At 47.4% G+C, this 27,884-nt stretch overlaps 1 long non-coding RNA gene across 3 annotated transcripts; it reads right to left on the bottom strand.

Annotated features, from left to right (window-relative positions):
* Positions 1 to 440: 440 nt before the first annotated feature.
* Positions 441 to 24,589, bottom strand: LOC127462336 (uncharacterized). Of its 3 annotated transcripts, none has more exons than XR_007900411.1 (4): positions 24,321 to 24,589; positions 20,196 to 20,292; positions 17,436 to 17,607; positions 441 to 3,495 (listed from the first exon to the last, which is right to left on the bottom strand). It is a non-coding gene; the product is annotated as an uncharacterized LOC127462336 (long non-coding RNA). The 3 variants fall into 3 exon arrangements; XR_007900412.1 differs by lacking the exon at positions 441 to 3,495 and adding an exon at positions 15,114 to 17,346; XR_007900413.1 differs by lacking the exon at positions 17,436 to 17,607.
* Positions 24,590 to 27,884: the final 3,295 nt, after the last annotated feature.

Raw genomic sequence — 27,884 nt, 5'->3', positions numbered from 1 at the left:
TTCTGTCCCAGCTACGTAATCAACAAAATGCTATATCCTTCCCCACTGATGAGCATTTAAATGTTCTATCCCCTAGCTGTAGCCTGCTAATAGGGAGCATGAGGCCTGGCTGTGCTGCCAAGAAGAAAGCTCCAGCACGGCTTTTTCCAAATCTCCATGGACGCCTGATCTGTGTGCAAATGCTTTCTGTTTCTTAGTGTTCTGTTTTGTTAGGTTTTGCACTTCCAGATAGTGCACGTAGGCTATCCCTGGATAGCCACATGTTGGCCATTAAAGGCAGGAGGGTCATCACTGGGAGATCTGGATGCTCCTCTGCTGCCCCCAACCAAATTGGGTTGGGAGGGAACTAAACAGAACAGCCTTCATGGTCTAGCTTTGTAGGTTAGGGGTTTTTTCTGGTTTTCATTTGTAAGCCAGAATTAATTAGCATATTTCTCTCTCCTTTTACGTGACTACCACTAATTATTTTATTAGTTGCAAGAACAAACCAAATTTTTGGTTATTAATGTGGGTAGAAATCTCAGTGTGCTTTCAGACATATTTGGGTGGTCTTAACACTATCTTTTAAGATAAGAAACAAGTGACTACAGCAGTGATTATGACTATTACTTTAATCTTTTGCACAGCTGGAGAGTTCATTGGTCCCATTCTCCTGTTTCCCTGCTGAAAGTTCTTCTAGTTCAGTACATATCAGTGGGAATTGGGACAGTGAGTTCATGTACCTCCAAAGGTTAAGATGTCCAGTATTTCTTTTACGTACACAGTATTGTTACTCTGATTTCACAATCAGTCAGACACAAAAATGTTAGGTAGTGTGCCAGGGAAAGAAAGGGGATAGAAAAGAGGACAAGGAATCTGGATAAATAAAAAAAAAAATAGGAAATTCAGGAAATGAAGGAAAACATATCGCTAAGTGTATTCAAGAGAGCAAGAAGGGGTCAGTTATTAAATGTTACCTGTAGTGCTCGTATGTGAGTCATATCTGAGCTCTGTCCACATTTGTAAATGGAGGCAAAAGATGAAATCTTAAATTCATATAAATCCTTTTTACATAGTCAGGACCTAACTCGTCCAGGTGAAGTTTAGCCACTGGCAGAGATGCCCAGTTTACAAATCTGAAGGGTGAAGGTTTCTGGTATGGCTGAAGCAGGAGGGATGGGCCCGCTCCCTTCTGTGTCCCATCCTGCTGCCCTCCCACAGCTCACGCAGATGGATTCGAATGAATTCAGAGGAGAAAAGAACTCTCATTTCTGCTGGTTTCATGAGCTGAACTGGTTCTCCAAGGGGTCAAGTCAGTGCCAGAGCCGATGCAAGAGGAGGAGCCGGGAGAGGGCAGCTGTGGGCAGGGGATGGGGCTGGTGAAGCTCTGCCCCTTTGCAGCTGCAGCCGCATCCAGCAGAGCCATCAGCTGAGCTGCATCCACCACCCTCGCTCTTGTGTCAGCAGCAGAGGAGGGCACATACACCCCCAGGAGGCATTTCAACCCACCTCTCTTCCCTCCTGTGAGCCCCTGTTTTCTCCACTGATGTAAGGCAGAGCAACTCATCTCCAGCATCAGCTCTGGCACTTCAGTGGAGGGGCTGAAGAGAGTTTGGCTGAAGTCAGATCTCAGCCTGGTCACAGTGAGAGTGCTGCTCTTGCAGTACAACTTTGGCTGATAGCAGGCACGCTTCAGTAATCTGAAAATCAACCACTTCTTCCACGACGAGAGATTTGCAGTGCAATTAGGCACAGACAAAGCATCAGAAGAGGAACGTGGGCAATTCAGTCGATTACCCTGGTATGTGCTCTTGAATCAGTTACCTTGTGTCTGTATCAAAGACACTGATACCATGGTTCTCAAGTGGAAAAACGTTGTAGCAGCTCGACAACTTGATGTCCTAAACTGATACACAGTCTGAACAGGACTGGAAGATCTCCCTAGACTTGTGCCTGTGCTGAGAGGGAGAACGTGCTGAGTGCGGGTTTGTCTTTGGCACAATGTCACGCCAAATGTGGCAACATAACCACTCTGCTTAGGAGCTCTTAGTACTAAATCTTGGATCACAACCTCCATGAAGTTGTTTCAAGTCCCTCTAACCGAAGCCTGATGCAGATATCAAGTGTTGCACACGCATCAGAGTTGCCTGTGTGAACATGTCTGGATAACACAGAAACAATTGATGCAAAGAGACACCCAGTTTCAGATCCCCAGACTTTCCTACTCATCAGTCCAAAGACAGAGGAAGGAGGAAGAAAACCTAGAAAAAGAGAAGCAGGGCTCTTCATTAGCAGCATGAACTTTCACAATGATTTTATCAAAGGACAGAAAAACCACAGTGTAGTCATTGGGTGGCTGTGAGTTAAGAAAATATTGATCTCAACCTTCAGCTAATTAAGTTCTCTGGAAACCACAACTGCAGGAAGGCAGATACTTGTTAAATAGATTACACTTTTCTTTGCTCATGCATTTTTGATACCTGTCATCTCCATTTCTACACTCACATTTTCTTTTCCTTTTCTCGGCATGTGGACGGTCCACAAACACAACACAATTCTCACCAGCAAAAAGCCCACACCACACAGGGCCCAAATGACCACTAGGCCCTTTGTAAATAATTCAAGATTTTTCATCAGGAATGTTATCCTGTTATTTGATGTGGAATTTTTCAAAGACAGTGAATCTCCATTGCTGCTGAGCACTCCTGCTGTGCAAAGGAAGGTACCTGGCACTTGGCATGCAAACACCCATCACAGAGAAGAGCTGGGCTCAGTGCAGAGCAGCCCCTAGGGACTGCCTAGCACAGGATTTTCCTGACCAACAGCCCAGCATCTCTCCAGCTTCCATGTGTTGTCTCCCAGAATGCCCAGGGTATGTGGGTGCTTCCCATGCAGGTGAAATGACGCTGCTGCAGGACCTGCCAGTGTCCAGCCCGAAAAGCTTAGCTTGGCACTAAGGTCCAAGCAGTCCCTTCCTTGGGGGAAGCACAGTGAAACTGCAAAGCACAGTGAAACTGTTGCTCATAGCTTGAAAGCCTGGCCCAGCTTAGGGCCGCAAGCTCAGAGCACCTTCCTGGTGTTGGTGCTCACCATGGGGTGCCCGAGCTGTGCCAGTTAAAGAAAATACAGCTGTGGGCACTTCCAGCACTACCAACACAAGGGTGCAGCTCTGCACCACAGCTCCTGAAAGCAGAACTAAATACAACCACCACACAAATACTTCAGTGTGCTGGCTCCTGCCAACTGAGCTGGGGATCTGGTCAAGTGCCTGGGTGGAAAGCCACATGCCTTGAGAACCGTGACTCTTGCGGGGTGTTTTTGGTGTCTTTATATTCATCAGGTGCATTTCCAGGAGCTCTGCATTTCAGCAGCAGCTGAAATGTCAAGGGGCTGTTGTCTCACAAGGCCTATTAACATACCACAAACCCCTTTTGTGCAGCTGGTGTGGCTGAGATGTGCCTTACACCTGATGTCAGCGGCAGCTCAGTGGAGTTTCAGAAGACGCACTTCCTCTCCCTAAAAGGAAAAAGAAAAGGGTTTCTGTTAGATGTGCTGAGAAAATCCTTCCCTGGCCAGCTGCACCCTGTAGGGCTCTGTTTGGTACACATAATTATCTGCTTTGTAATGCGCATTTGCTGCACATGTGATGGTGTGCCCTGTTTATAAAATACCTGTGGAAGGCGGCACCTGAGCGCACCTGCAAGCAGCCACACTGGGTGCCTGTTCCAAGATCACTGCCCTGCAGCCCCTCTGGGCCCCTGACCTGTTTTGATAAGCTGTCCATCCATTATCCCTGCTGTCTCACAGGCGCCAAAAGATAAGAGCGGATGTTCCCCGCCCTGGCGAGGAGCTGCAGCAGAACAGCTTTGCATAATGAAGGCAGAAGGTGCACATACGGAAAGGATAATTGGTGATGGTGAGGGGAGTCAGTCCAGCCAAGGCACATGACAGCCCCAAAGCTCGCTGTGGTTGTGTCAGGGACGGGCATGACGGATATCTGGCTCCGTGGTGCCTTGGCTTCCTCTGGGGAATGCTTACATCCAGCACAAGATGTAACACATATTCATCTGTATGCAAAACTGAGGCTGGGCTTAGGAGAGACAAAGGAGGCAGCTGTGGAGTGCAGCAGGCTATGGAAATGGTAAAACCCCATATGGTGAGGGCAGAGGGGTCTCGTGCGTGTGCTGGGCGTGAGCAAGCGCTGCTGGCAGGGAGGGAGATGTAGGTGGATTTTTGCTTGTCCCCCCCCGCCAGAAGAGGCAGGTGTCCTGCACAACATATCCCCTACACAGCATAGGAGCAGGACAATGAGGGCACGTGTGGGTTTTTTTTTAACCTGGGTTTGCTGTCACAGCTTCAGCAAGAGCAGCCTGCCAAACCAAACCCCTGCAGTTTGGTTCACCTGCACCCTTTTCCTGCGTAGCGGTTTTAAACTAAAAGAGGAGAGACTTAGATTAGATGCCAGGAATAAATTCTTTACTCATAGAGTAGAGAGGTACTGGAACCCATTGCTCCAAGAACCTGTGACTGCCCCATCCCTGGAAGTGTCCAAGGCCAGGTTGGATGGGGCTCTGAGCAACCTGATCTAGTGGAAGATGTCCCTGCTCATGGCAGGGGTGTTGGAACTGGATGATATTTAAGGTACCTTCCAACAGAAACCATTATCTGATTCTATAATTCTATGCTAACTGGCTGAGGCACAGAAGGGGTTAAACTATCAGGGGACTCAGGACATGGAAAATCTTTATCTGTCTGGAAGTGGAGTCAGAGGGGTTTTTTTCCAGGGTGAGAGGATCTGCAAGGGGCCCTGAGGAGCACGAGTCTGGGTTTGGCAGAGGATCAGAGCATAAGCTAGGAGGTGCCTGGCCCATTCCCTACAGATGACCCTGCTGCTCACATCCAGAGAAAATTTGGGGATGTTTAAATGTAGAATTTGGGTTTAGTCCCATCTCTGGTTCATCCACATGTGCCCCATCGCACAGATATGGCAGAGAGCCGAAGGTCTGCAGGAGGTGCTGCTCTGGGAGCATCTGGCCTTCATTCCCTGGTGCTGGGGTCACTTGTGGGGGCTTTTGTGCAGGGGTCCTGTGCCTGGTGCTAAGACAAATGAGATGCTATAGGTTTTACTGACCCTGATAGACAAAACAGATGGATTTAGGTGGTTTGAGGCAAAAACTGAGTAGGTAACCATCAACCTCGAAAAAATGCCTGTCTGATACAGAACTGCCTCACTGCTGAGATCCTTCAATTGGGTGCAGTCCTTAGGCTGACTCTGGACACTCTCCAGCTTAGCAGAGGCAGTGATGGCTCCAGACATTTGCCAAGCCTCCATGGCATGCTCTGCTTTATCTGCTCCGTACGGTATTTTCCTTACGAAAAGGTACATCAGGCCAAGACGTTTTTCATGCTCCACATGGCAGATGGCAAATGATCAGGCCAGATGAGTGGAACTATTTGCATGCAGTTTAGGTAGACTTGATAAGGCTTGTGCAAATAAGGGGTCACCAGGCTTAGCTGGATAGGGACAAAGCTGGCAGCCTCTTCGCAGGACTCTGTCAGCTCAGCCCAGTTCAAACCTGATGCAAGGGATGCTGCAGACTCATGGTATTTTCACAGAGTGTTGTATGAGCTTGATAAGTGTGATTTGGATCTTTACGAGTTTGTTAGCAATTGTAATCCTGCCCAGATGGGAGAGATGAGGGAGCCAAAATTCCAGGCAGTGAAGGGTAATTAGTGCACATCTTCGGCGCCAAAACACCACCAGCAGAATTTGTTGGGAAACTGTGGGCCCCCGTCCCAAAAAACGAGCAGAGCTCCGACTCACTTGGTTAAAGTCCCCATCAATAAGAGTCATGAAGTTGTATAAACAAGGGCTAAGCAAGACCTGTCACCCTGGCACTGGGCTGTGGCCAGAAGATGGAATCCAAGAGGGGTTGCACAAGAGCCCTGAGCTACCTGTTTCCTGGAGATGTGACAACCCACAGATGGGCTCTGAGAGGAAAGTCCTCTTTTAAACACAAGCAGAAGAGGTGCAGCACAACCCTTGGTGGGACATGATGCCAAGCTCTACAAACACTCAGTACTTCTTAAGAGTGTGGATTGAGGAGGAGGCAGCACATGCAGAATATTTGGAAAACATTCATACTACACTGAAGGGCACATTATAGCAAGTAATTTTTCACACTGTCATTTAAAAATTTGATTTAATTTCAGTTCATTTTAAAATTATGTTTCTTCTACAGTGAGTAAGCAGGCATGACATAGTGGGACAAGTGAGTCCAAACTCCTGTCATTAATATCTTACAGAAATGGTCAAAGATTAAAACAAATGACTGAAGTCAAATACATGCATTCATTACAAGGAACTGCCCTAAAATATCATGCATTTTTCTTTTCCTTAAAGGAGAATCACTTGTTTAATCAACTTAACTCTATTTTTTCCTGGAAGGAGAATGCTTTCTTTCCAGCAGTAACCTGTCTTGTTTGGTGGTTTATTAATATTTTTTTCTTAGTGACAACAATTTCCTAGGAATTTCCTTGTACTCATTACAGAGGGGGTGTAGGTAAGGTAGAAAGGTTATGATAGAGTAAAATGGTAGAAAAGCACGCTCTTAAAAGTAGCTTCTTCACATTATTATTTTAATCAGTGATATTATTTTTAAAGGGTGGAAGACTCTCCACAGGTCCTGGCTTATGCCCAACTAGTTAGTCATAAATCTTAAAAAGAAAACACCAACTGTTACCTTGTTTGAATTTTTTTTTCCTCACTTTTAAAAATAATCTGTTTTAAAATATTTGACAATTGCTGATTCTGGAGGAGATAATGAATGCATTTAGCATGATAAATAGTATACCCTCGCAGCTGTAAGAAAGAAACAGCTATTTACAGATCTTTGCACACATCTGTAATCCATTCCACTACATTTCACGTACACAAAGGCCAAGTTAAACAGCAAAAAAACCTAAAAACCTAAAAAAACCCACCAAAAAACAACCAAGCAAAAACCTAAACAAAACAAACAAACAAACAAACAAAAAACCAACACGACCAAAAAAAAAACCCTAAAAACCCAAACCCCATTTATCGAGAGTAGGATTGCAGTGTCTTTAACTACACCAGGAAAGGATTAATATTTTATCCAGCTGAGCTTTTCAAGCCACAATCACAACTGCATTTTCCAACTTCAGGGTTCAGAAAAGAGGCCCAGACCAAGGAGGGAAAACCAGGTTATTGTGACCAGAGTTTTGACCTGTTCCTCCCAGCTCAGCTGTCCCTTAGCATGAATTGCAGGTGCTGAGAGGAGCCAGGGCTGCTGGAGGGACAAGAGTGCTTGGCATCCCCCAGCTGTCTGGAGGAGAGGAACACCAACATCTCCTGCTTCCCAGTCTTGTTTCAGTCCGCTGGACCATGCTGCTTCCCTAATATGTTGGGAATTACAACCTTCACCTCAGCAGGACACTGACCCCCAGAAGGGACCAGTGTGTCTGGCTGTGTAGATGTCACATTCTCCAGGCTCTTCGAGCTGACCTGGGGATGCAGAGCCACCAGTCAGGACACACCAGCACCTTCTGATGGACACTGCAGTACCTGGAGTGGGAACTGCAGGAACAAGCCAGCCATCCTTGCCACACCAGAGATAACAAGCAAGATGAACGTGTCTTCACAGGGATCTGCAGAGGCAGGTGCTACTCTCCCAGGGATGAAAAATAAGATACAAGGCAAGGCAGGAGCAGAAGGAGACACAGACTGCCAGCAAGAGGGAGGCTGGAAGACAGACCTCTGGCAGCAGAGGATTGCTCCTTGTGAATGCCAAAGGTGATTGTAGTGACCAGGTTAATCCCAGCAGATGTGACCATGAGGAATTGTTAATCAAAGCACAGCCCCACCAGCGGGTCTGAAAGCACCAGGGTGTTCTTGCAAAACACAGCAGGCACTTTGTGTATCAGAGACACTGCTTGGTTGCAGTCTGGAGGAACTTTCATGGTGCTAAACAAGCTACATCACAGCACTTCCTATTCTTCCTGCCTCTGCTCCCTCCAAAATGGAGTAAAATGGCCCAAGCAGAGAATATGAAGACAATCAGGATGCTGAACTGTTCTTTCTGTTTGTGTCAGACCTCCTAGGCACTGCTTGGTTTTTAAGCAGCTCTCAGATCCTGAGCTGAAGTGCTAAGTTTTGAAATCTTTATCTTGCTACTGCTCCCCTCTGGGAGGCGTGCAGAGCACAACTCATTAAACCAGCATTGGTTTCCGTGGACAAGCCATCTGCTGGGGAATCGTCATGTCTCTGTCCTGTTCCTTCTGCTCCAAGGGAGACAGGCTTCCCTCTGCCTTCATCATTTCACTTGGTTTCAGTCAATGAGAGTGTCTGCTTCAGACTGGGGTCAGTGAGAACAGCTGTGGTGGCTGGGCCACATTGGACAGGATGGCAGGAACCCCCTAACTCAGTTTTCATTCCCAAGTTACTCTTGACCATCCTCAGATACGCAGCAGAGAAGAACAAACCTCACTCTGTGAGAGTGTTCCAGCCTGCTTTCCGCTTTCTCAGTTGGGTAGAAAAGACATTTGTAGCTGATGTTCTTTAGGTACCACTAAAGAGCTGTTAGGATTGAGAAATACACCTGAGTGTCCCTGTTTCTTCAGCTTCCTAAGAGGGAAGTTGTGTCATCTTCCTGAGTTAAGCGTGGGGGAAATTGGGGTTTATCTCTGACCTGTGGACACCTGCAGTTCACACACCCCTGTCTATATTAGACATTCCTTGCAAGAAAGTGGAGTGAAATGTAGATTTTTCAAGCTCTGTTCACCCAATCTACCTCGATTCTGCTTGAGGGTATGGTGAGCTGCATCAATATTTTGGCTTTGTTCACCCAACAGGTCTCCAAATGTTCTGAATTCTTGATGCTGCCATCAGTGGTTTTACTTGAATGTCAGCCCCTAAAGAAAATATTTGACCAGGGGCTATCACCCTGACTGAGAAATTTAAAGTATGCAGGGGCATCTGAGCTGGACAAGGCTGTTGTGGATCTCTTGGTAAGATTTGCTCTCAGCCTGAGGGGTGCCGACCTTGGCAATGAGCAGCTGTGTGGGAGCCCAGGTCTGTGAATGGCTCCCATCAGCTTGAGCGAAGGCAGGGGTATACTGAAGCTGAGAAAAAATCCATCTTGCTTTTCCCTGAAGTCCCACATATTTTTCTTATGGCAGAGAGGGTTGGGTGAATAATCCTGGTTTCCCACAGTGGAGTCATTCACCTCTCGAGCAAAACAGAAGACAGGAGCAGGGTGCACTCTCAGTCTGTGTATTGACACTAGGGAAGTCGACCTTTCTTCTCCTTCCTCTCCTCTCCCCCTCTAGCCCATATCACATCCTTCATCACATGGGAGAAAAGCATCTCTAATTACAAATCATTTGTCAGGTAAAGCACCTGGTCCAAGGAAATCTCTTGCTGCTTCCATCGGTTTAATGTAGTGAGTGTCAGGGAGCTTTTGAGCTTCCCCTCCTCCAAGAACAAATGGAGCATTTGACCTTAATCCAAAAATGTGACATTACAAAGAAGGCCTAAAAGGAGAGGAAGGGATGATATGGTAAAAGTTGAGAATTGTGCTAGTTTGGATATTTCCAAACTTGAAAATTTCCATCTCATTTCACTGTGGGATGTTCCCTGTCATTTCTCTGTATAAAGGCTGAGGTCGAGTGCCAGATTAAGTGTCTCCCTGTGCTCATAATCTGAATCTAATCACAAACACAATCCTGGAAGGAACACACAGCTTTAAATGAAGCTTTTCTTTAAAACCAAAACCAAAACCGGAACTTCATTGCTATGGACAGAGTAATGAGCTTGTTTTAAAGGCAGAGGATTAAGGAGTTTTCGTTTTGCTAGGGGCACAAGAAACCCAAAGCCTCAGACCCTGCAACATGGGACAGACAGTTTACAATGAGTCAAAAAAATGGGACAGTCCTCTCTGTCTAGCATTGGTGTTGTAGGAGGGTACAGCAATACTTTGAATAAGACCAGAGGCCTGCTGTCGATGGATCCTGGGAACGTGCAGAGTTTTTCTCTCATGGCTCTCATTTTTTGTGGTCAGGTCTTTCCAAAAGGGCCATGTTGCAGCTGCAGGGTACAGATTCTTTACCTTGGTGACCTATAGCAACAAGATTTAGAGAAGGTACCTGCAGCCTGAATCCACCTGGAGGAGATGGCCAAACTTACACGGCCTGTGCTGAGCCTTGTGGCAGAGCTATTTACATTAAAACCAAACAGGTGTGTCTTTAGCCTTGTGTCTTCTTGTAACAAAGAAACAGCCCAAAGGTCCTGTACCCAATGAGAAGTCCTTGTGCAGGAGGCACTGCATAAAGCACCGGTGTGAGGAGACAGAAATGAATACCCAACTTCCGAAGTGTAGGTACATCCATATAATAAAGTGACAACATAACAAGAAGGGGTGGCCATAATATTCTCTCACGCTCTTTGGGAAATGAGTGACCTTTTCAGCAGGCAGCTTTATATTAGCTGATTTCTTAGGTATGCAAGTTATCTAAAAACAGTTGCTCCCTAATCTGCTCTCATCAGCTCCAGGTTACGGGAGTTCATAAATCCGTGTACGTTTGACGCTAATGGAAAATCTGCATCGTGACTCCCCGGGGTGGCCCGAGTGTGTGACAGCAACGGGTGAGCCATGCATTGCTTGGTTTGCCCACAAAAATACAAATTAAGAGGAATGAAACAGAGACAAAGGAAAGAGGTCGGTGAGATGGCAGCATTTATATTTGTTCTGCCTGAAGCAACCTTCACTTCCCAGAACCAGACTGTCCTTTCAAAGTCCCCGCTGACTCCAACTGCGGTTACTGGGGGACTCTCCTCATTTGTTGCAGAGCTCTGGCTGGGCAAGAAACCATGATTTCAGACAGCTGGAATGGCAAAGACCTGAGGGGATGTGAAGTCTTTGCTTTAATACGTCTAATTTATCATCTTCTCCCTCCCCAGCTGCAGGAGAGGGAGAGAGATACTGAACAGACCAGTCCAGAAGCATAATGGAACACGGCAGATGAAGTGGGACGTGATGCAGTTCACTGTTCCCACAGACTGGTGCCTATGTGGAAACAAACTGTTTCCAACAGATCCAGTTTGGAAACTGTCTTCAGTCCTTCCCCAAACTCTGGTTCCAAAGGGTTCGAGGGAAATGGGAGGAAACCAATGGCAGCTGGGAAAGGACAGAGCTCTTCTTGCTCTTCAATTTTACGTCTTCTATCACAGTTTTATGTTGGGAACCACAAGAACAGGGCATCCTTGTGACACTCAAGTTACCTTAAAACATGACCAACAGCAAGTTTTGTCAAGCAAGTGAGGTCCCCTGAGCAGAACCTATGAGCTGCTCAGGTGCAGAAACCTGCCTGTTCTTTCTGAGGCAGAAAAGGAGAAAGTCCAAGTGTTCACTGTGCCAGGTTAGTTTGCAAATGATCAGACAGGACAGCTGGAATAAGAGAACAGTCAACATGCAGGCCAAGGAAGAAAAAAAAACAAACACACAAATAGAAATCTTTTTACCAAGTATTCGTGTTTTGCACAACTATAGATCCATTTGGAAAAGTGTCTCTAAGAACTTCATAAACATCAGTATCTTTCTGATGTTTCCTGTCCCATCTGTAGTCCTGGCCACTTGTGTCAACTGGGCACAAAATGATACCAAATCAAACTGGTGCTGCTTTCAGTCACTATTTCTTTGCCTTTTCAAACCCAAAAAGATGATGGTGTTTTCAGCGTGGCTCAAGTCCCCAGACACCGAGTCCTGTTCAGGGGTGCTAAGGAAAAATTTTTTAATGTATAAGGGGCACAGATGTTTTCCATCTGCCAACTATGGCACAAGGAACAACGTCCTCCAGCTGAGGCCATCTGAAATGCTTCTCACACACCCCAGAGCCATGCCCAGCTGCAGATCATACCCAGCAAGAGGGTGTGATGGAAACTGTCAACAGGTACCAAGTGCCCCTGACATGAGACAGCAGGCTGAGAGTAAGTGACAGAGGGGTCAGAAAAACAGAAGTGGTGATGCAGCAGCAAGAAAACCAACACCTAGTTCACTCAGACTTACCTAGAAGGGTTTTGGTTGGGTTTTTTTCCTTTTTTTTCCTACAGGGGTGCAACCATTTAAAGCTAAAGTCTGAAACAAGTCAGAGCTACTTCACACACATCCAGTGCAGAAAGCACTCCTCTTAACACCCCAGTGTGTGTTTAGACTAGTATTTTATTAGAAAGGGGAAAATGGAGAGACAAGGAGGGAAGCTAATGGCCCCCTGGATGGAAGAGATCCCATTAAGACCCCCTGCTGTATAAAGTGTTGAAACTGTGCTGGGATGAGGGCTTCCTGAGCTGCTTCTATTAATACAACAAAAATAAATGGGGTTTTGTATGGATGGTCTCAAAGGGCTGGATAGTCTTAGAGCAGAGGATTTCAAGCCCTTGTTAACAGTAAGGACAGTATATGCTACTGGGCTTAGCCATCTGTGGTATAAATGCACACCCCACTCACCCCAGTGCTGGGGTTAAGGAGAATTCATTTTTCTTCCTTCTGTGGACTGGGGTTGTTGAGCTGCACTTGCCTGTCCCACACTTCTGCTGCTGTCATTGGCATCTCTTTTTAATCACCTACTTCTGCCTTTTCCTTTGCTCACAGCTCCGCTCCATTCTCTTTTCTTCTTCATTGCCTCCCCTTGCTCTCCTCTCCTCCAGTAGTTTTCACCTTGATGTTGACACTGTTGCCACAGAATATCCAGACAAAGCCTGCATTCATATAAAAAAATAAAATAAAATAAATTTAGGTAGCTTGGTGAGTCCCAGCAAAATTCTTAAGTACCAGGCAGACCCTGAGACACCAAGAATCCAGAAGAGACATGGGGCATTTGCTTTGCAGCATTTGGAATTTTGCAACAGTTCTCATGAATTGAATGCCAATTTTCTCCTACTGGTTCGTGACCCAAGCATTGTAAGGAAAACAATGACTGTCGCTGGTGTCAGTGTGTGTTCCTGGTCCATAACCTGAATGTCAAAGCAACAGAGTTATGGGATAAAAGGCAAAATGGCACAGCTGACTGAAATTTCCTAAAGGGCAATAGACAAAAGTATCAGAATAAAAGGAGACTTTCTTCACCATTTCAGAAAAATTCTGATCAGAACTAGCAAAACAGAAAATCACAGATTTGTGGGTGACACACTGAATTTTTTCTGTGTCTCATACTGTGTGTCTGAGCACACAGTATTTACTGACAAGATATTAAAAGGAACCTCTGGTCTCCCCTGACTCCTCTTTTGAGCCGGTTCTTTCTGTTCGGGCTCTGGAAGCAGAATCCATCCCAGAAAAAGCCTTCTCAGCAATGGAACTGAGGTGGGCCTTTCATTGCCAGGATATTTTTCCTTATTCTACTGATAAATTTCAATGCACAACCAAAACTAACTTCACTTCTTGACCTCAGCACAGCCTGGCCAGCTCAGCATACCACGAACATGAGATGGACATGTTGAACAAACTCTGTGTTTAAAACATTTCCTTTTGTTCTTTAACCCCCAACCACAAAAAGCAGCGTATACAAAAGTCAGAGAGATGTGGGACAAAAGGAAGATGGTATCTTCTGAGCCTGTTAGCCCACAAAGCCTGGGCATTCTTCTCCTCCCTGAAAGGACATCATTCCCACATGGGGTCAGGACCAACTGTTGGGTCAAGCCTAATCACACATCGACTTGCCAGCTGTTCCCTCTGATGTGACAACTGATTTTAAGCAATCTGCCTTTACACCCCTTCCCCCTCATCCCTCACAGATGCCTGTCATCTTCACAGTCTCATGCCAGAATGGAGGGAGACATTTGCTGTGTCTCTGCTGTTCAGGGAAAGCCCTTCCCACACTAAATTTTAGGACTGAGTCCAGACACCATGGCACAAGCCAGGTTCATGCTCAGCTGCCTCCCAGTCCCTCCCTCTTCACAGCTCATGGCATTAGTGGCTCATCTCAGGGAACAAGCCATGCCAGGCCTCTGTATTTCTGAAGGATGTGGTGGCAATGGGAGGATAATGATGTCTGAAGATGAATGCAGCCATCATTTCTGCTTCATCACAGCCCCCAGGAGAGTGCACAGAGAATTGATCTCCAGAAGACAGGCTTGGGACAAAAGAGTGGGGAGAGGGCTGCTGTGAGGGGTTAGTGAGTGAGGAGAGGGTGTTTTTTTAGCTAAGATTCTCCTAAAGACATTAAAGATAATTCCTCACCCTGCCAAATCTTTCCATAGGTGCTGTAAACCATAGCCCAGTTGCTTCAGTAAGGAAGGCAAGGCTGTGTCATGGCCAACAGCTCAATTAATTGCCACGGGTTCTTTGTAAATCACAAATGCTTAGCTTTTTCCTCAACCAATATTCATTGAAAGCATTTTTCCATGTCTGTGGTCTACTGCAAGCTCATAGAAGTTGTACTATGGGTGCGCTTCAGGATCTGTGGTTCGTTTGAGTGCTTTCACAGATTTCTTTAATCTGTCCGAAATTGCAGGTTTCAAGTAACCTTTAGTATTTGAGCCAGACGCCTCCAATTAACTCTGCTCCCGTAGCTGAACGTACCAGGGAGGCCCAAGGCATTAAAATGAGTTGCAAGCAGAAACCTACCCAGAATAAATATAATTACAACCTAAGCTTTATTGTTCACAACGGCCTGACCTCCAGATGGTAACTCGCACAATTAAAGGGCTTTTATTTTTTCCAGAAAACAGACAAGGGGGGGAAAAATGAGAAGAAAATAAAAAGCCACACACAGTGCCTCCCTCAGTTTCCCTCCAGCAACCCAGAACTGCTGCTTAGTGCCAGGCTGTCCATGTTCTCCTGTATTTGGGAGTCATGGTCCCTGTGAGACATCCAGGAGTCAGGGGTGTGAGGTGGCATCACCCCAAAGGCTGAACCAGACGAGTGAGTGGTTGCTGGTTGGGGTCTGGAGCTCCTGTGCTCCCCAGGGGAGCACTCCTGCTGCTCCTGTAGGGCTTGGGATTTGGGATAGCATTCCCCAGCTCAGCTGTCAGCAGCCTGGCGTGCCCAGCGCCTGTCTGGGTCAAGGACACGCTGTTCTTGTCTGCTGCTGCCACTGCTGGGGAGATAAACGCTGTGCTGACCAAGGGCTTATCACTTTCCACAGCCAGGCTGCTCCCTGCCTGCCTGGAAATCGGGACACCTGCCTCTGGGTCGAGCCCAGCGGGTCTGGAGAGACAAAAGCTTTCTGTGGGCACCCAGCAAGGGCTGATATTGGAGGGGGAGACCTAGAAATGGCAGAGTTTTAGCAAAAACGTGTTTCAAAGCCAGGCTGGGCTCATCTGGCTGTGGTTTGTGTGAGCATACAGCAGCTCTGGGCAGCTGGGCTGAGCCAGCCCTCCAGCTCCAAGGTGAAATTCAAAAGAGGAGACTTGGAAAAAAGAAGAAAACAATCTGGCAAGAGGAACTGCAGGAATTAAATGCTTAAGTAAAAACTGCATATTTTGTCACTTTGTCTCGGCACTATTGTGCCCTCCCTTTCAGTTAAATTGGGAACTGCTTATCATAGCAATACCCAGCACTGGCATCACAGCCTGGGATGGAAGTGCAGCCTTTGCATTACCTTTGTAAGTCAGATGGTGGAAGTGGCAAGAGCAAAAAATTAGTAGACATACAATTTATTTTCCTCTTTTTCTTTTCTACTTCCACTCGCATTTTGGCCACTTCGTGTCAGTTGGATGACACTTATAGAACAAGACTCTTTTCCTTCACACTCTGTAAGGAAAAAAAACACCATAGACACACAAATCAAGTCTTCTGCCATTGTCTGAACCAAGAGCACTGGCTCTCCTTTTTAACTTAAAGCAGAAACGTAACTTCCAATGAAAAACACTGAAATTACAGTCCTGCAGATGAAAGTCTTTGTATACCCACAGAAGAGTTATGTCATGAGGAAAGCTGCACCCACCAGAGAAGTATTTGTTCTTGCTCCAGACTGACCTGATTTGCAGCTTTGCCTCAACAATGAGGGTCATTTCTCTGTGCTCATTTATTTGCTGAGGCAACTTTCAAGGGTACTACATGCATAAGAATAGTTACTTTCTCTCTCCCATTGTAGGCAGATGTCCTGTGAGATTTTTGCCAGCTCTACAGACCAAGCAAGAGGAGAAGCCTGGAAAAGCCATCATCTGAGCTGTGCATGAACCATACCTATCCTTTACCCCCTGGAAGGAGAATTGCACACTTGCTGCTGCCTTCACTGATCCAAGCCCTGAGGTCAGTTCTGTGTGCATATGAATCCAGGATGGAACAAGCCCAGGAAGGAGAAAATTCCTGAAATTCTGTATTGTGCTCTGTAAGCCCCACATAATTAAGTGTAGCTATGTGTCACCCAGGGTTCCCTGGAAGGAGCCACATCCCAATCTTCCATCAGGTTTTGGGGGGGCCCCACCACACACAGCTGCCAAGGAGGGAGGCAACAGGCCATCCTGCTGGCTGCTGAGCAGCTCAGCAGCTCTTCTCCTACCCCAGCTCTCATGACTTTGCCTCCAGGATTGTGGCAGTGAAACATCCGCTCAAGGAGGGTGGGCTGGAGCTGAAGCTTCTCTGGTTCTCCTGCACCACCTCTCTCCACTTTTGCACAGTCCTGTGGCAGGTACTGAAATACAATGCACAGTCAAGACCATAGCACCTGTATCTACTTCCCTGCCTCTTGCAAATCTCTCTCCCTCCATGCCCAATCTCCTTCTCCAGCCCCTCAGTTTCTCAGCCTTTCCCTTCCCAGCACAGCTGGCTGTTCCCAGTGGAAACACTAGAAATGTTTTGACTGAAAACCCAAAAGGAATAATCAGTGTGGGCAATTTCGGTTCAAACTGTTCACTTCTGGCAAAGTTGAGATGTAGATGAAAAAAGTCCTGTGATGGAAAGAGCCAAGGAAGCAGCCAGAGGCTGAATTCTGCCTGTTATGGGGAGGAGAGCTGAACTCTGCTGGCTGGGACTGATGGGGATAGGCCACATATGGCATGTACCAACTCCAGCACAGCAGATCAGAGTTGGAGAGAGGGGAAGGAAGAGATTTCACCCCCTGAGATGCTCTCAGAGCTACTCATGATCCTTATGAACTGACAGGCATCAGCCACCAACTCTCAGAGAGCAAAGGAGAGATCCCAGTGCTCATGGCAGCTCTTCCAGGAAAAAAGAAATACATTCCGACTATGTGGTGGGGTTGTCTCTATTCCTTCTGTCTTTCTTCTTCCCTGCTGCCCTTTCCTTTCCAAGTTTAGACACCTGCAGCTGCCAGTTCAGGTTGTGCAGGAAACAGTTTTGTTGCCTCTGATTGGAGATGGCAAATCCTGTTTGCCCAGTGCCCCTCAGTCTGGGGAGAGAGGAATAAAGGGCCAAATTAGGAGAGATCAGGTCAAGCGCTGCCCAGCTCAGGGTACTGCTCTGGCTGGGGAAACTTACCTCACTTGCACAGCCCTGTTAGCAGAAACATCCCCTGAGGAGACACTTGCAGAGGAGACAGCAAGCCCGCAGCTGCAGCGATGCTGATGTGGGTGGTGCTGTGAATCCTTCAGGGGAGGTTCTGCTTCCCAGCTTCCCACTGTAGCAACCTGCAAGAGTTTGGTGCCCAGACCTGGACCAAAACAGCAGCAACAGTGAACTCATAAACTCCATATTTAAATAGCCCAAAGGCTGCTTCTGCTGATGCCAGTATTTCTCCTCTGACACAGGCTCAAGGCTCAAGCTCTGATACCATCTTAGACACATCAGTGCTAAGCAGTGTCACTTACCCTAGAAGGCAAAAGACACCAATAGCCCAGTAATTGCCCTTTTGTGTTTATAACAACTGAAAACTACATTTAAAAGTAAAAAACACACACTTACTTGCATGCAACAAAATTACTTATTTCTGGTCAAAGAATGATAGAATGGTTTGGGTTGGAAAGGACCTTAAAGATCATCCAGTTCCAACCCCCCCTGCCTTTGGCAGGGGCACCTTTCACTAGACCAGGTTGCTCAAAGCCCTATCCAACCCTGCCTTGAACATCTCCAGGGAAGTGTCATCTTGTGTCCTTAAGAGAGAAGCTGGGATCATGGAGGCAACTGTTTCAAAACTGCAGGACAAATTTTCAGGCGTCTGAACATTTTTGAAATGTCAGAGGGAAAAAGGAGACAGACGAAATCCAAAGCCACTTAGGGAAAGCTAAAATGCTTGGTAGGAAGCTGTGGTTGTTGGCTCAGCGGTCCTGCAATGCCACATTATCTGCCCTGAGCCCACTCCGTTTTCAGGCGAGGAGCCTGTGTGCAGACACTGACTCTGGGAGCAGCAGTTTGCTGCCAAGCAGAAACTTTCCTCTTTCCAAGCCAGAAATTGCCTGTTTTCTCAAGGCAAAAAAGTGATACCCCAGCTCACCAAGGAGCCTGACCATCCGCAGGAGGTGGGAACAGCTGAGCTTCATCTGGCACCAGAGGAGGCTACAGCTTTGTCCTTGCAAGCATCTGTCATTGCGTGGAGTTGGGTGAAAAACCAGCAGAAAAGATAAAAAGAGAGGGAATTAGCTCAGAAAAAGATGACTAAACTCATGCAGCCAAGAGTTACTGTTCACTGGAATGAATTTGGCAGGCCCACCATTGTTTTTTATCATTTTCTGGCGATCATAAAGAGAAGCTTGTCATGCTCTGCAAAGCCAATCTCTGGAAGACTAGCAGATGAAGAATTTAACTTCTTGACTCAGACTTTGATGAGGAGATATGCTGAGCCATATTTTTTGGCCGAAGGAGCACTGATTCATGGAGATGGGAAAAGAAAAAGAAAGGGATGGCTCTGGAGCTAAAGCTGCGGGTGCTGAGATGGAGCTGGCATGGCAGGCTGACCTGGGTGGCAGTCACAGGTTGCAAAGGGCTGTACTGTCCTCCCATGTCAGTGCAGATCAAAATCTGGACCAGTCCCTCGTGGTGGCTGTGCACAAGACTTGGTCTGACAAAGCCTTTTGGAGCCAGTGAGTGTTACCACGTTGCGAACACACAGCCTCCCTCAGACCTTCCTGAGTGCTGAGCACCCTCTGCCCCTTTGTGCCCTGAAGGTGTTTTAGCAATAGTTGGCAGGTTTGCCCCTGTCAGATATATAGACAGAGACGTAGGTAGGTAGGTATGCATATTTATTTATTTGCATACATATGTGAACGAAGTAATCTCATTCAAACTCCTCAAATTCGTGCCCAGACTTGGCAGGGCTTTCCCGTGACAGCAGCAGCTGTCTGGCCCACCACCCTGCACCCCCAGGGGCCAGGTTATTTGTGAGGGGCTTTTCAGTGTAACACCATGGTGGAGTGCCATCTGCTGGGCTTGTGCAGGGCTCTTCTGGCACAGGAGAGGAAGAAAGCGAAGAGAAACCCCGGAGCAATAGGCTGTGCCTGTGCTTGGCCATTAAACTTCCCTGAGAGCCTTCCCCAGGCAGCTGCCAGGGAGCAGCCACAGCCAGGCTGGTTCACCCTGCAACTTGGCATGGCCTCTGCAAAACGCCTGATGGAAACACCCACTGACTCCCACCAACTCCCAAACCACACGGGAGAATTTCTGGGGAGAATCCCAGTGGATCAAGACCAAAAGCAGCACCCTGATGGTGTGGATGTATCAGCAGCAGGGATGTACCAGCAGCAGCCAGTGCCTAGGGATATCCCCTAGTACTAATCAACTCGTTAGCATGGATATTTTCTTTGTGTGATGTGCATGTGATAGACCAGGCCAGTTCCAAGGAGGAGGAGGAAGATGAGCAGATTTCGTATCTTGCAATCTTTACTATCTTGTGAAGCAGCTTTGAACCCTACCTGGAGGTATTTGCTTCCATCCATCAGCTACTCAGGGAGTTTGCACCCCCCCCCAGATGTACAGGCACTCCAGTTGACTCTCTGAAGGAGGCTGTGTGAATCTCTCATGCTCAAAATCTCTAAAGGGAAAAATCACCTCCCTTTGAGCCATTCCTGCCTGCTGCATCTTCTCTGATTCATCACAGATGGTGGAAGTTACTTGATTCACAGTTGCATTATGTTAACCCACCTCTGATTACAGTGTGAATGAGGAATACAAAAGGAGGAGGGAAAGAAGCAGGAGAGGGCTGGAAGCAAACTGCGAATTAAAGGCAAATCACAAGGTTGGTTTGGGGCTATTGTGTGAATGGGGGTGGCTCAATTTTTTGCCATGCTGGTAAATTGAGAGACATACCATAGTGCCAAAGACCAAAGATCTTCAGGATACGAGCTAGTAAGATCCATGCATTTCTGTGCAGCTGCAGAGTGTTTCTGTCCCACCACTAAGGATCCTGGGAACCAAAGGAAAAATATATGGGGACAAACTTTGTTAAGAGCTCTCAGATAATGGTTATGAAAGGACTGAGTCTAAATCCATAAATGCTTTGCCAGCATTCAGTAACCACTAATTCTAGTTTCCTCAGCGAAATACGTCAAAACTAAGCTTCCTCTTCATCCATCAATCATCTCCCAAAAGCAGGAAAAGAGACCTTGATAGTAAGGAATGGTTAAACTGAACAAGCAAAAAGTAACATGTCCTTCAAAAGAAAGCACATACTTTCCTGGCTGTAGGGTTTTATTCATGTCCTTCCAGCCCACTCCAAACACAAACTTATCACCCTCTTTTTATGTGCCAAATCAATAACAGCTTGTGCGGGGATTGCGGAATGCTGCATCTGAAAGCCTCTCACACACTTTGCTGGAGTAAAGGGCTGATAATAATTAATAGCTGCCAAGGACATTCAGCCTTGCTGAGTGGTTGTTAGCATGGTTTTTTTCCCTGGACACAGCTTAGAGTGAGCCTTCCCAATTTTCCTGGACAGTATCTGCAGAACAGGAGGTTTCTCAGCATTTTTGTGCGTATTCCCTGGCAGAAGGTGAAGAGAACATCCCATGAAGCCCTTGGATTGAAAACCTTGCTGAGGACTGGGTCTTAACCTCTTCTAAAATCTCTTCCCTAGCTGCACTAGGAAGGCACAGCTTTCCCACCCATAAGGACATCCGGGCTTTGGTAGGTGAAGTAGCTCTGGCTGGACTTTCAGGTCACAGGGGAGTATTAAAACACTGCGTGCCGGAGGCTGAAGGTTTTGTTCCAGACTGTTTCTGCCTCTTGCTCTCGTTATTCAGCTGCTCTGATGGGGTTAGAATCCTTAGGAATTATGCCTGGATCGTAAGCTGCCTTTATTTTGCAGTCATTCTGGAGCTGATCCTAAAAGCGATGCTTTTGGGAGCAACAAGTCTAATAACATCACTCAACACAGTAGCTAAAGGAAGCAAGAGAGCTGAAGGGAAGGGTTCAGCTCCTGGCTCTGCAGCTGGCTTTTGTCAGCTCCTCTCAGACCAGAGGAGGCAACTTTCTGAAGCCTCCCCATTTTTAATTTTTTTTTCCTTGGGCCATCTGGAGGCAGGAGAGCTGCAGGGCCAGAGGGCACCAAGCACCTCAAAGGCAGCGGTCTCACAAGAGGAAGGGGGAGCTGGCAGGCGGCCAGGAAAATAAATGACCCTGTCTCCAAATGCCTCGCAGGTAAACCTGGGTTCTTTAACATTTCTCGGCAGGCAGGTGTTTTCACTTCATCACTTCAGCTTCAGTTGCTGCTTCAATTTTTCATCAGAAGTGCTTGTAACAGCACGGGACACACCTCGACAGGATGCAGTGGGGAGCAATGAACCAGCAGCTGCCATTTTCCCTGTGGCTTTCTCCCTTTAATAAAGGCAGGGGTGCCCTTTTGAAGGTGCCAGTGCTTGTGCTTGGGCAGCTGGAGCAAAGACCTTCAAACAGGTTGCACTCCTTGGTTTTCCCAGAGTTGTGTGGTCAACCCCAGGCTCTAGGATCAAGATAAGGGATCAGACCGAGTTCTGGCTAAGTGTGATCAATGGGAAACACATGCCCAGCAGCCAGAGGATGTTGGCAGGCTGCAACAACTCTAGTCCCGGGATGAGTTACTGGGAGAGAGAGCTGCTTATAGCAGGGCCCGGTCTAGTTCTTATTCCCAGCAGTCAGGGAGACCAAAAATGCAGTCTAAACAAATGCAATTTATTCCATTAGCAGACATCAGAGAAGCTACCTGCCTTGACAAAACCCAGCAATGTTTCTAATTAAGCAGGGATGGCTCAGAGACTCTATTCAAGACACTGTGGCTGCAATCCCAAATCCCCACAACAAATTACCTGCACTTCTCACTGTTAACAGATGTACCTGTTTATCTAACATTGTTGGTCAAACGCTGGAGCACATCCTCACACAGAAGTGTTATTGTAGCTGCCACCTGAGATTTGTTTGATCAGGGCTTATGGGTTTTGGTCCGTGGATATAAGAGTCCGCTTACAGCCTGAAGGGCAGGAGTTTCTTTTTAAGGGTAAACAAAGAGAGGTCAGCTGGAGTTTAGGCTTCCCTCTCCTCATATCTCTTTGCTGTTCATGGCACCAGCACCTAAAGAGACTTTACTTTGCTCCTGGCTCACTGGCAGGAGTGAAGGAAAGCCATAGGGACACAGGTGCTCCTGCAAATTGGCTAAGGCAGGTATTTAATCCACGGCTGCAAACGAAAGTTGCTTTACCTTAGCAGGATCAGCCTGGTTGTTTGTGCTATAACTGAAGCACTGATACATAATAGGCAGGCTGGTGTTAAACCAGCTCATGTGGGTATGAGCCACAGCAGAGCCACGGCAACAGAGCTCATTGCCAAGCCCCCTGTAGACCTCAGGTCCTGCTGCCCAGGTCCCACCACACCGTGCTGTGGACCTTGCTCTTGGTTTTCCTCCTGAGCAATAAGGACATTAAAAATGCCATATTTCTCTACTGGCTGCTTTTTGAAACCCTTCTCCTGGTTCCCATCTAGCTGCCACAGCCATGAGTGGCAGTTCCAGGGAAGTGGCATCCGGCCACTGACAGAAGTCTGACCTTCTCTCTCACACGGGCAGTGGCAGAGGGCAATTGCTCTGTGAGAGGGAGTGAAGGAGGAGTAAAAGGAAAGTAAATCCTCATCTGCTTGGTCTCAGATGGATAATACTGTGAGACAGTAAACTGACATGCCCAGGGACCCAAAACACAGCTTGGGCCTGGGTGGCACCTCATCGGCAAGAGACATTGTGACAGCACTTTTCCTTTCTGCTTAGTTTTAAAAATAAGCACGCTTACCCACTGCAGCAGTGGCCACTCAGGGTTCACTTGCTTCCCAGCTGTCCAGTTTCACCCTTGCTGGCAGGCCAGAGGGATAATCCTGCTGTTGTCTGTCCTGCCAGTACTTCACCTCCTGATGTGGTGGAGCATCTTGCCTGTCCCTTGTGCCCTGTGCTGCTGCACAAGAGGGAGGAGGGTCCTTGGAGTGCTGTGACCCTTCCACAGGAGCCCAGAGCGAAGAGAGGAGCAAGTGCTTTGCCAGAATCCCTGCCTGATGCAGGGTCCCTTGGGCTCCGTGCAAAAAGTATCCTGTGAGTTGTGAGGTGGCTATTTCCACCTTTGGCTGTAGGGGTGGATGGATTGGAGCAGCCTCCCTGCAGGGCTGAGCCCTGCATCCCTGCTCCATGGCTTCTCACAGAGGGAAAGGAGGAGGGACTGGCTGCTGCTTGCTGGGCCAAGGACAGGCACACAGGCAGCATGGATGGCTTGGGAAGAGACGTGTACCAGCAGACCTGGGTTTCTGCATCTCTGTACAACAGGGAAAACATTCACCTATTCACAGCTGGAAACCCAGAGGTGCAAGGAATTTGGAGCTGAAGGGGGGCTGAGGAGGAAAGGACAGAGCAGCAGGGACATGGACTGGCTCTTGGGAAAGGAGGCAGAGCAGGCAGGGGCAGCTCCTCATCGGAGCAAGGTCTGGTGTGAGTGAAAGTGCTGACTGGAGGGGACTGGGAACACAGGATGGACAAGGACAGAGGGGATGCTGGATGAGGAGTGGAAATGGTAAGTGGGGCAGAGTGAGGGACTTTAGGCAAAGGCTGGGGTCAGAAGAGGAGTGCTGGGTGCAAGGAAGGACAAAGAAGGCGAAAGAAGATGCGCAATGGGGATGAGGGAAGGCACTGGGGAAAATAAGCCTTACTCTTATAAAGAATGTACCTTGGGGGTTTTTTGGGGTTGTTTTTTTTTTTCTGTTAAAGCTTCTTTAATTTTAATTGCAACTATTCAGTTTTTCTCCTAGCTTTCTCTGCTCATTCTTTCCCTCCTGGTCTTTGACCCTCCATTGGTAATTCCCCTTCAGTGTTTGCTAATTTTCTGTCTCTTGCCCTGCCAGTGCAACTGTCATCGCATGCACTGTGCTGTGTCCTCTGTGAAAGGATGTAGAGATAGCAAACTGTATGTACAATACAAAGGCTGCTCTTACCTCTGCTCTGGCAAACAGCTCAGACTCCCTGCCTGCAATTATCCTTTTGGTTCTTCTCTCTGTCCTCTTCTTGTTCCTTCAGGCTTGGTTTTCCCATGTGTTTTCTGCAGTCTGGCTTCTTGCCAGCTTTGCTTCCCCACCTGGAGCTGGGTCTTTCCCTATTTGTGCCGTGGGTATCACTTGCAGCACTTCTCCCCCTAACCCAGACCAGCCTTGCTGAGGCAGCTGGAAGGGAGAGTGTAACAGGGAGGACGTGAAAGAGCATCTACTGCAGATCTCTGCGGTCATGGCCAGGGTCAGAGAGCCAAACGTTTATGGTTTGTGCGGGGGTGTTATGTAAATAACAGCAATTATTCATTGTCAAAACCTCACATCTGAGCCAAAACTCAACCATTTTTGCTGGACTCTTCACAAAGGCTGCTACTTCCAAAGGCTCACTTGCAGCCAGACTTCAGCCTTCCTCTCACAGCTGTAGAACTACGTTACTACTATTAAAGAAGTCACAGTTATAGTGAACTTGCCACATTATCTTCTTCTGCAACGGGAGATGTGGCTATACTGACTATGGTCTCAAAAAATCATATTCTCTTCCTTTTGTGAATCTGTGCATTTATGAGTTCTTCAGCTTTTTGCAAAGTGGCAACAGTGGCCTGAAAGTGCATGAGCACAACAGAGCATCACTTCTGGTGTGTTCAGTGTGTTTGAAGGACTCCCACTGAAGCGAACAGGAGCAACTTCCCATGAACTCAGCAGGTTTTAGAGCCTCTTGCACTGAGGTGTGTCAGCCTCTGTGTACTGCTCATCCTTTTGTTTATGAAATCTTGTGTGGATGAGAAACTGTATTTTGACTACAAAGGAGGAAGTGGCCAAACTGTTTAAGTTGTTTCAATGGAGACAGACACTTGGCTTACACAAAGACGGCCTCATTTTCTTCCTTTCCACTAGAGATTTGGAAATGGTGTTGGGTGTCCCAAAAGGCAGTGAAACCCGTGTATGGAAGTAATTAGGTCAATAGAGCAAGCAACAAATACTTCAAAGGGTGACAGAAAGCCATCAGGATGGCTTCTGATGGCCCTTCACTTACCCCAAGTGTAAGGTAGAGGGTGGAGTTCTTTTGCTATACCTAGATCCCCAAGAAAATCCCTCAGTAATCCCCATCCATACACCCCTTGCAGGAATGCTCCTCCATCCTCCTTCTGCCATCACATGCAGAGTAATCCTCCTTTTCCTGCGTCACCCATTCGGTGATCCTTCTTACTCTGCAAGATCACATGCGTTGCACAGAGAGACCTCCCTCTCACACTCACAGGGTAAGCACTGAGCTGCGTGGAAAAAACCCTCCCCTTCTCCTACACATTGCAAAGAAAGCCTCCTTTCCCCCCCCCCCCCCCACCACCACAGGAGTTTAGATCCCCTTTCTTTCACCTTGATGCCACAATACCACTCTTTCTCTGAGTGGTACCAGCTGTTAAGGTGGTGTTTATTTACTTTTCCAGATAGCTTTTGCCACTCGTTCCTCTTTGCTGTGATAACCTTTCCCACCCACCCTCCTGCTCCTCCGAGGCTGTGAGCAAGGCAACACCACGTTCTTCTTCTGTGGTATGGTGCTGAAAGAACAGAACAGGGCTAGGTTACCCTGCCAGCTCCCCCGTGTACTCGTGCCCTTGCAGCACACAGAAAAAGCATTGTGTTGCAAACCAGTGTGCTGCTTACTCACAAGGGAAGCCTGTGCTAGCTTGTAGCCTCAGGTAAAGAGCTGCATTCTTTCAGTGTGAGAAACAGAGGGCGAAATCAAGAAAAATAACCTGCGAAATCGCCTCCCTCAGCACATAAAATCCCAAAACATCAGGACTCACAGATCCTCTTGCTCCTGTGTCACAAACCCCACTGTAGCCAGAACGACTCCTGAGCACCCAAGCTGACCAGAGCAGAGTAAGTGGCCTCAAAAGCTGCAGATTTCTATATTATTGTCATCTTGTGACTACAGGGGAGCACAAAAATTTGAATGCAGATGATAAGACCCAAAAGTGATGGCGACTTGCCTATCTTTCCCTTCCTCTCCCCAACACCTGTACGAGAGCCTTTCTGTGCCTCTCCCAGGGCAGCCTCTCTCTTGTTTGGTGGAGATGACTTAATCCAGAAAGGGTGATGAGAAGGAGAAAGATTTAAATCAAACCTGATTATTGGACTGATAGGCTTCCCTGGCAAGCTGTTCTGGGATGGACCCAAAAGTTGTCAGCTCACTGCCTGCTCCTCTGACAATGCTGTTTGGAGTGCTCAGGAACTTTATGAAATGCAGCCATCCTCCCAAAGCTCTTCTCAGCTCCAAAAATCAGCCTCTCCTCCCCCCTGTCGAAGGGCAGGTGTGCACTGAGGGTCACCAGGAGGCTGAGCAGTGGGTGGCTCTGAACTAGTCCTTTTGGCTACTGGTGGGCAAACAGATGGAGAAACAGGCCCGTGAGTGCTTTGTCTGGGATTCTTGAGGTGGCATCCTCTTGCTGTGGCTTTGGGAGTAATCCACCTAAGAAATTACTCTGGTCTGGCTGTGAGATAATCCTGCCAAGCCATTGCATGTGTTCAGTCCCCATTCCTCAGATGCCGAGGCTCGTGATGGCCACCAGGACCTCAGGGCTGGCACCAGGCAGGATCCAACCTGTAGCCATTCCTCATCCTGAAGAGTGGGGAGGCACATGCCAGCCTGAGGCTTGGAATGGTAAGAAGGTGCCTTCACATCAATGGCAGTGGCCATCACAGGCACCAGCCTCCAAGGCGGGCACGTGCCTCCTGGCAGAGGCAGGAAGCAAATCCCTAACTTTGGAGCTCAAAAAGTTTATGGGAAGTGTGGTAGGAGAGGGTTGTGACTGTAGCAGACACCTGAGCTCGATGGTTGTGGAGATCTCATCCAGTCCTATGCAGGGAAAGAGAGGAAAAGATAACAGGCACGATGTGAATGGTGGAGGGACAAGTCCAGGGGAGCTGCAGTGTGGTGCAGTGGTGAAGCTTTCTGTCCCAGACCAAGCTACAGCAAGGCAAACACCGGCCAACACTTGAGACCTTCAGGAGTCTCAAGGCCACTAAAAGTGATGAAGAAACATTTCAGAAGCTATTTTGAAATGAGCCGATTACACCCTTTTTCTTCCTTGATTCAATCATAAATGCAACTATTAAATCAGATTGGGTTATAAATAATAATAATAAAAAAAATGGGCTAAAGCAGCATGAGTGACTTATTCTATTAAAAAATAGAGAGTAATAGAGTAAAGCTGTAATAATAAAATAAAAATGTTGACTAATATCTGTGAAAAACTTGGAGGGCCATAGAGAGAATGAGCTATTGTGTTTTGTGGCGGGTGGGGTGCTGGTGAAGTGTTTGTGGTTAGGACAAAGACACCGAATTTTGCAAGCAGAGCCGATGAGTTTCAGGGTTTGCTTTCTGCAGACTCCCTGCACCAGTGAGGAAATTGCTCATGTTCAAGAAAGGCAGACTTATTGAACTCAGCACAGTCGCTTTTGAGGGTCTTTTTTTCTCCTCTTTCTTTCTTCCCCTTCCACTGCCCGGTGCCA

This window comes from Manacus candei, unplaced genomic scaffold (genome assembly GCF_025592945.1).
Source record: "Manacus candei isolate 608988 ecotype Guabito, Panama unplaced genomic scaffold, ASM2559294v1 h1tg000126l, whole genome shotgun sequence".
Lineage (NCBI taxonomy): Eukaryota > Metazoa > Chordata > Aves > Passeriformes > Pipridae > Manacus > Manacus candei.
The sequence above is the reverse complement of the archived record's forward strand: the minus strand, read 5'-3'. Positions and strand labels throughout refer to the sequence as shown.